Raw genomic sequence first — 9570 nt, forward strand, 5'->3', positions numbered from 1 at the left:
CAATGACCTACTTAGAATCATCCCAAATTACTTGGATGAAAAATGATTTTGATTCAATTCTTTTTTCTTATCATCATTTCCATCCAGGTGGAGAGAAGTTTTACTTGCCCACTCATTACTCAAACCAAATCTCCATCTGAGATTTAGACTTATTTAAACATAGTCCAAAACTTTGCAGCTAGGAGTCAGGTTATCACAGCTAAATTCGATTTCTCAGGATGCCCTCTTTTCTTCTCACAGAGCAGCCAAGTGAGAAAGCTCAGCCAAGGAGCCGGAAGGACGAATGAATTTGCGTTACCCTTCTGTGATCAGGGCTGCTCAGTTCACCTTACTAAACGGGTACCGCCCTGATAGAAAAACAAACGAACTCAAGCCATCCGCAGCACACTGCTAGCCTTCGTAAAGAGCTGAAACAATTTCAAAGAAGCAAAGCATGTTTTTTTTTGTATTCCCCTGGGGCAACGTGAATTCTGCTAATTATTTCATTTTCTGAATGCACAAATGCAGCAAGAGATTCTATTCTATACCTGTGTGCTTACTGGGTGGCATAAAATGTACCCGCAACTTTAGATGTCTGGGTTTGCTTTACACCAGGGGCCAATGGAGGATTCTCCTAGCACGTGTGTGAAGCTGCGGCCGTGTGATCTGCCTCCCTGGGCTCATAACTGGCCTCACAGCTGCCTTATATAATGCAGTCTGTTTGCTGATGGGCTTCTGCTTGATTGGTTCCAGAGTGCGGACTGCAAAACCTGTGCACAGTCCCCGTGTGTGCTAGACTCAGCCAGCTGGTTCGATTTTGTATGTCTTGTGCACCAAGAGGTTAAAATGAACATCGGTAAGGAAATAACCGTGGGTGCTTGTGCACAGCGAGGTGAGGAGTGATCTGGATGAATAATGGAGGCAGTTGAGGTGGTCTGAGTTAGAGTGGAGGAGAGTGGGAAAGGAGACGCAGGGAAGGGAATGATGAGGGGAAATTCTCTTGCCACAAGCAGCTAACCATAGATCATTAGAATGCATTCCTTATCAAATGTGAGCAGGAGCCCGAGAATGGAGTGTTGCTGAGTGGAATATCTAATAAAGAGACTGGTTTTCCCTGACTGCCCTTGCAATCTAAATACTTCAGTAAAGAAAGATATGCAGCAGATTGCAGGGATGTTACAAGGAGGCAAAAAACTCGAAAGATAAGACTTTTCAATGATGAATTTGTTGCTGAAGGCATAGTTTATTGTACTATGTTAAAAATCACTCATTTCTCTCTAGTCAAAACGCTTTTAGAATTATTTTTATTGGCTTGGAATTATTTTCATCCATTTTCCCAAATGGAGGGGACTACATGCTTTTTGGGGGTAAGAGTTTCACACAAACACCCCTGCCTCTTTAGAGTGCTTTTCTTGCCAGTTTTTTGTAAATATGCCCAATAACAACCGATAACAAGGTATTTTGAGAAATCCCTAAGTGACAGTGCTTCGAATTTCTCTTGTGCAAATCTCCATGAGAACTAAAAACAGCTCTCGATGGGTCCCCCATAACCGCTAACTTATGAGTAGAAAGTGGAACAGTAATGAGTTCTCTGTAGACCCCCCCCCCCCAATAAAACATTCTTTTTTGGTATGGTAATTTTGTTTACTTCTCCCGAGAGCTAGTCGTTACCAAAATTTATCATCAGAGGGCGCACGTTCACAGAAGATGTACCAGTTTTGTTGCTTTGGGTGATTGCTTCCCTTCCTATTTGCAGGATGAGAGAAACAGGTTTTATTCAGAGGTATTTTCAGTTCACATTCAAGTTCTAGAACTTTGATTTATTATTAGCCTGTTCTCTTACTTGGGTGGAAGGGAAGAGAGAAAAACAGGTCTGTCTGCAACCATTGTGTTCTACCCCCATTCAGAGCCAGCCTCAGAAACTGCAAGGTTTCAAAGATGATCAAAACAAGCCTGATCGCATACGGATCTGAGGGTACAGGCTCTGGCCTCTCTAAAATGACAGATCACCTCACGTTACCCAAGAAACCACAAAAGATTCACACCCACCTTCTCCTCCCCTGGGCCTTGTCCTTCTGCGAGTGATTTGCAATCCTAGACAAGTATTATATAACGATGAAACAGAAGCCTGGAGCTTTGGCTTGTTATTTATTTCAGAGAAAAGACATCAAAAAACTGTTATTATATCACTATCCTAAATGCCTGTATGAAAAACATTTCTGAGAATTGTTAGAAATGTGGAGTAGGAGAAATGACTGAAATTTGATTAGTGCTGAAGATCGTGACCGTCTGCAATTGCCCAAGGGGATAGTTTAAATGAAAAGACACAACCTGGTGGGGTGAATGGAAAAAGCTACTGACCTGAAGTCTGGGAAGCCTGGGGTTTAATCCGGCTGACTGCTAACTAGCTAGCTGAGTGTCCTTGAATTAGTTACTTGACTTCTCTGGACCTCAGTTCTGCAGACTGACAATTAGATAATCTTACAATTCTCTCCATTCTACCAAGTTATCCTTCTCTGAAGAACAAATGTAGATGACATTATTAATTTGATTTCTCATGTATAATAAAGCAGCACCCACTAACAAATCAACCATTTTGTGGGATATTGTAATACTGTATTCCATAGAGCTCTGAAGTACTGTGTATTTCATATTTATGAAAATAGGTCATTATTTAGCAATAAGTTCTTTAGTGTTTTTATGGCTATGAGCACTAGAGCAATTCTCTCCAGGGAATCCTTGGCAGGCATTGAGGTATGGTAAAACAAGCAAGCAAACACACACCAACTTAGGTTTGGACTCCATATCTGCCTTTAATCTGCTATATGACATTGGACACATTACTTAACCATCTGGGCTTTTGATTCTTAAACTGCAAGAATCTTATAGGGTTATAGTAAGAAATCATGAGCTAATTAGATGGCCGGGTACATCGCAAGTCACTGTTACATGAAAACTCTTTAGTACTATTGGTATTTATCATTATCACTGAAACACATCCAATCTATGAAATTGTTTAAAGAGTTATTTAACTTCAAAGAGCTATGCAATATTTAGCTCTCTTGGTGATGTGTTTACTAATCTAGGAACTTCAGAATTGCAAAATCTCAAATTAAGACATTTAAGGAAGATTTTTCAGAGATATAATCTTTGGAAAATGACCTCACATTGATTTCTAAGAGTTAGAATTTGGAGATTATTGGAAGATATAGTCTTCGCAGCAGGGACAGTGAGGAATCTTTTGTTGTGCAGAGAGGACAGATTGGCACAGTGTGGTGTGGGGCTGGTGGGTGGAAAGTGCTGGTGTGCAATGGTGGGAGGGTGAGAGGGGACTCCACTGTTTCTGGTGGTAGCAGCCCCACGGTCACTCCTGTGTTTCCTTCAAAGTTTGTATTGCCCAGCTGGAGACAGAAGAGAGAGAATTACTAACCAAATGGTGAAGACCAATACTAATGCTAATGCCAACACCAGTCATCTAAGATGAGTCCAGAGGATGGTGTGTGAGGCAGCTTAATTGAACATACATGTCGGGGTGAAAATTTCTCTCTGGTCTTTAGTATTTAGAGTATATGCTCTTGGTGAGTACTCACCTGTACTTGCTGTAAGGCTACTTTCTGTGAATGTCTGTGACCCTCTGTCTGAGGCTTTTATTCTGACTAAGGGGCCTACTTAGGGCAAATGTTGAGTGCCACAATTAATGCCCCTAAGGCAGCAATGGCTGGCAAGACAGTGGAGAAGTAGCTCAAATTCCTTGTGTTCTGACTGAGTGGACTCTGAGGCACATTCAGTGCGATTTCCCAGAGTTCCTCAGGGCTGCACATCCCTTATTGGCTTCCTTCCCTTCCCTGGACCACATCCCCCCTCTACTGCTCTACTCCAATGCTTGTTTCTGAGTCTGTTTCTGTCAGAACTCAGCCTGAGATAGTAGGATTTGGCTTCTATTTCAAAATTTACATGTTGTTTTCCTGGGCCCTGCCACTAATCAGCTTTGTGACCTCGGATCAAGTTCTTTAACCTCTCCAAGTTTCTTTTTCCTTAAAAATTTAAAAGTAATTCTTTTTTAAATTTCAAAATATTAAGAGGGTATAAACGTTTTTGTTACACGGATACCTTGTGTAAGGTATAAGTTAGGGTAGGAGAGGGTGAGGAGTAAAAACGCCCTCTCCAAGTTTCTATTTACTTATCTAAAAAATGGGTAGTCATCAGATAGATGTGATGATTGAATGAGATTCTGCATGCGGAGTGCCTGGCACAGCGTCTGCCTTTTAGTAAGCTGTAACTTTTAAGCAAATATTGGCAATCACTATTATTATGATTTGCCCTTCTACATGTATTAGGAGAGCTCTTACACTGGCTATATAAGCTGTCTTCTGGGGCTACGATGGAAATCAGAGAAGAAAAATGATAATCTGTAGCCTTTTATTCCCATGGTAGGACATAATTTCCTCAGGAGCATAAGGTTCATTTTAAAAAATGCTATAGGAGCAGGAAGAAATGAAGACACAAAAAACAAATGCCAGTGAAAGCGATCTGTTCCAGTTGGGCTCTGAACATGATAGGTGCACAAGTGGGAGCTCGAACAGTGAACAAAGCCAGCATCTGAGGCGTTATTTTTAGAAGCTGGAGACATGCTGGGGAAGAAGTAAAAGGGGAAATATGCAGTATTTATGTAACACATTTCTAAGTGGCTCTGAAAGGAAGTTTTATATTTAATGGCATTGTTAACAATTGGGATTGAAAGCCCAAAATAGAAGTAAGAACACTTAGCCAATTTGGGAGCATTTTGTTGGGTCTGCTGTAGAATATTAGGTTTGGAGAAGCTGTGCGTAGGGATAGATAATATACGTGGAAATGAACATAGCCCTGTTATTAAATTCAGGTTTGATTTTTGTCTTAAGACTCTCGCTAGTGATTTTTCTCCTTCCTGTTGATTGAACCACATCACTCCCTACATGACACAAGCCTTCCTTGCCCATTAGCTTATCTCTTCTTTGTCTTCCCCTAATCAAACAGTGTTTTCAGCTTCGTTGCTCTTGCTCATATCGCATCCCCACTCAGCCATGCCTTTCCGCTTACTCTCCTCCCACAGAATTCAGTTCTTCCTCAAATTTCTTTGACTGCTGGGAGCCTCACTCTTTACCTTGACCTATGGGGCTAGAAAGAGAAACGAGGTCCATGTCATGTGTCATGAAAGGCTTTGGATGCCATCGTCTTTAGCTTATAGAAATTGAAGGCACTATAAGTCTTTTGGGAAAATAGTCACATTACCCACTGTGTGTCTTGGGAAAATATGAATAACTCTAGTAGCAGTGTGAACAATAGGTTTGGAGAGAAAGAGACTACCACTAGGTGGGGAGGCTATTGTTATGGCTCTGGTTCAACATCAGGATATAAACTAGGCAAAGAATAAAGCCAAAGGGCCAGAAGGGATGACTTTGAGAGAACTTGATGACCAATTAAAAGTAGAGAATGGGAGGATGAGAGGATAACAATAGCTATGGGGGACTTGAAGTTCCCAGACTTGTGAAGGGCAGCAACAGAGGGCAGAGAATGGGGTGAAATGGGTAAGAATTGATTCGGATGTCTGCTACTTGGCCATTCAGTTGCAGCTAGTCCAGTGTGCAACTGGGCATGTGGCTCCAAAGCCCCAGACAAGGACAGAGGAAGAGATGTGGATTTGGTAGTCTTCTCTAAAAACTCGGTAATGAAATTACAGGGAAAGAGTGAGCAAGGAAAGGTCTTTGGCAAAAGTTAAGGGAAAATCCAATATTTCAGAGGCTAGTGAGGGGAAACAGCAAATGAGAATGAGAAGTGGTCTGAGAGGTCAAAAGAAAATTAGTGTATGAAGTCTCAGATGTTGAGAGAGTGGTTTCAAGAGCCAGGGGCTGATGAACAAACAGTATGAAAACTGCAAAGCCCTCATGGGAGATGAGAACTGAGGAAAGCCTGTTTGCTTTAACAAGTTGGTGATCAACAACAGTGACTAAGTAGAGGTAGGTATAGAACCAGATTGCAGGAGCATGAAGAAAGTAGGAGATGGGCCAAGTGGAGAGAAGAGGGCCAAAAGATTTCCCAGAGGATTTCAACAGTGAGGGGTCACAGCTGAATCACACCTAGAAATGATGAACAAGTATCATTTCTCTGTCTAGAACTAACCAGCTTCTTTGTTGACCTCTGCTAAATGCTGATTTGGTTCTATTGTCTAAATCTGTCAAGATCAAGAGAGAGGTTGGGGAGGCAAAGCAGGACCAAGAACCCTCAGGGCAGAGTCCTGCCAGGTACTGTTACAATACATTTTTTAAAAAGTAGAACAAACGTACCCAAAGGTATCTCCTATTTGTGTGAATCAAATTTTCTTTGTTCTTCATCGTAGAGAGAAGGAAAATATAATCATGCCCTGGATGCTCAACTGTGTAAGCAGGGACATAATTTGCAAACATAGTCCATCCAGGTGGGGCCATTGGGAAAGCTGTACCCAAGGACTTAATGGGGAAATTCAAGCAGGGATGGTGGAAGTATTAAAATCAATGTAAGCTTTTGCAGCAGCTCTGTTCCAGGCATAGCTATTTCTTTTTTGATAACATGAGGACAATTTGATGACTATATTAAAACAGGGAATCTTGGTGTTGGGGTAATGGTGAACTCCTTGACATTATAAGAGCTAGTGATGAAAGTAGAAAAGTATGCCCTTTTTTGAATAAATTAAACTGTAGAGAAAATATTGGTTTTCCAATTTAATTTGACCAATAGTCTTGGAGTACTTGTACTCTCGGTACTGGGGACATAAAGAAGAATGAGATGTGACTGCTTTATTAAAGTGCCTAGATCCTTATCCTCGATGTCTAATTCCCCATCAAGTCAAAAGTAGTTTCTAAAAAATATTCAGATAAGTCATAGGAAAATCGCATCTTAGGAAAAAAAACTGAATCTATATGATAATCACCAATGGCTACCCAAAGAGAGGCAACCAGACACTATATACCTTCTAATGGAGTTACAAACAACTATCTATGACATTATCTTGTCAAAATATCAAACCTCTAGATTTAACTATTAATTTATAGGGGATAGAGGAATCTATAAAACTATAGGGGTGAAAATAGCAAAATCTAGACTAGCAAAACTCTAAGGACAAACACAATCACAACATTGCACTGAAACATGAGAGACAGAATTAAAACCTAGAGATTGTAAGAATCTTAAAAGACATATCAACTAATTGCAAAGTATGAACCTTATTTTGATTATGACTCAGACATATTGGAAAAGACACCAGTTTAGGGGGAATTTAAATACTCATTGCACATGTAATGATATTTAGGAATAATTGTTATTTTAGTGGGAATACATATATAATATATATAATGGTTATATCTTAGAAAAAGAATCATTATTTAGAGTCACCTGCTGAAATAGTTAAGAATAAAATGATATGATATCTGGTATTTGTATCAAAATAATCTAAAAGGAAGGGGAAGAAACACATTTAGCCATGAGTTGGTATCATTTTTTAACCAAGTGATGGGTACATGGGGGGGCCCTTCTTTATATTTTTGGGTTTTTAAAAATTTTCCATAAGACATACTTTTAAAAAGTTGGTTAAAAAAAAAAGGCTTAGCATCATTCATTATGAGTAAGTATTAAATTGAGATTCCTCCCCTTAAGTGTGCTAGTTATAGAACTACTACATGGCAGGTATGAGGCACTTTTGCTCACATAGGATGGGGAAAATGACAAATTTAGCTATGCTTTCCATGGCTTGAATTGAGACATCACTGGCATCCTTTTATCTGTTTTTCCTTTCATCTTGAAGATGTTACTTCAGATGTTGATGTGAATTTTGGCATCGAATGGGCTGAATGCAGTGTTATTCTCTGGTGAAACAAACTAAGAAACAGGGAGTATGAGGAAAGTATGCTGTGCCTTTATGTTGCCCAGGCCGCCTTCCTTCTCAGTTTCCTGGGAGACCCATCAGACCCTTTAACTACCATGAGAAGGGGCCGCTCTAGTCACTTTATCTTGGGCTGAAGATGCTTATAAAATAGAATGAAATAATCACAATCATATAATAGTACTGGTCATTTATTGATTCCACATATTAGAATGTGCTAAGGTATTTTATAGGCATTTACTCCTCACGACAACCCTAAGAATCAGAAATTGTTACAGGTATTATTATCATTTCTGTCTCGTAGACTTGAAGAAGGTAAGTGTCCAGTTTAGACAGCTAGTGAAAGAGCCAGATTTTAACCTGGATCTTTCTAATTCTAAAACCTACGCTATCTGCTGCAATACCAATTGCCTGCTAGTCTTTCTTTTTGATATCTTGGGAGTTCTGATAAGGACAACCCAATAAATTTAGAAAGCCATTGTTATTCTAATTTTTTTCCTTTAAGTTATTTGTAATTTCTTCAAATGCTATTTCAATAGGGACCCTGGCTCTTTAAACAGAAGTCCCCCAGCAGCTCTGTGTACACTTAGCCATTTATGTCCACAGGGTTAGTACTTTGGATATGAATTTTCTAATGTCTCTTTGCTCAAGAGAAGCCTATTTGTGCTCAAACTAATGGTGTCTAGCCTTGGAAATCTGGCTGTATATAACTGGCTATAGAATTACCCAGGTATTGAAGGGCTTCCCTTGTGGAAACTGATCCCCCATCATCTACATTTGAATTTGTGATGTGTTTTGCACACTGACATTTATATAATGAAACTAATGTTACCCATTGGAGTTATCCAGGGAAGAAAGTTTGGGCAATGGGTACAGTTATATAGAAGATATATAAGTTCTAATGTTTGATAAGAGAGTAGGCTAACCATAGTTAGCAACAATGTACTATATGTTTCAAAGTAGCTAGAAGACTTGAAATGTTCCCCACACAGAGATGAAAAAGATTGAGATGATGAACAACCTAAGTACTCTGATTTGACTATTATATATAGAAGGCATGTAATGAAATACCACATGTGCCCCATAAATACATAAAATATTATATATCAATGAAAAAATACCAGTAGGAAATGATACGGTTTAGAATGTGGGCTTTGGGATCAGACAGGTCTGGTTAATACATACAACTGAATAAAATGTGTTGCCTCAGGCAAATTATCTAACTTCTATGGCTTTAGTCTTTTCATCTGTCAAATGGAGATAAGAATTCAGAGCGTAATTGTTGTGAGAATTAATGGGTCTTGCCTGGCACCTAACACATAGTATGAGCTCAACAAACGGCTGTCCCCATTGATTTTAGTATCACTCTTTACTGTTATGTTTGTTATTTCCCTGGCTTCTGGTCAATGACTTTGAGACTGAAAACTTTCTGTGCAAAGAGCCAGATACCAGGTGTCAGATCTGGAGATGGAGGACAAGGCTGAGGGAAGTGGAAGGAAGAAGGATAGAGACAAATTTCAGAGAAAGGCTAATGAGAATGTGTGGCTCAGTAACATTATGGATTCTGATTCAGCCAGACAGTGAATTCAGAGTAGACCAAGAGAGTATCATGTGTGACCAACCATGTAAGAGAGTTTCTTCTCCCTTCCTTCCATGACTGCTCTTTAGGAAAGTAGGAATTATTGCATTCTACAGTCAAG

Source organism: Otolemur garnettii, unplaced genomic scaffold (assembly GCF_000181295.1).
Source record: "Otolemur garnettii isolate 467f Iridium unplaced genomic scaffold, OtoGar3 scaffold00051, whole genome shotgun sequence".
NCBI classification, from domain to species: Eukaryota; Metazoa; Chordata; class Mammalia; order Primates; family Galagidae; genus Otolemur; species Otolemur garnettii.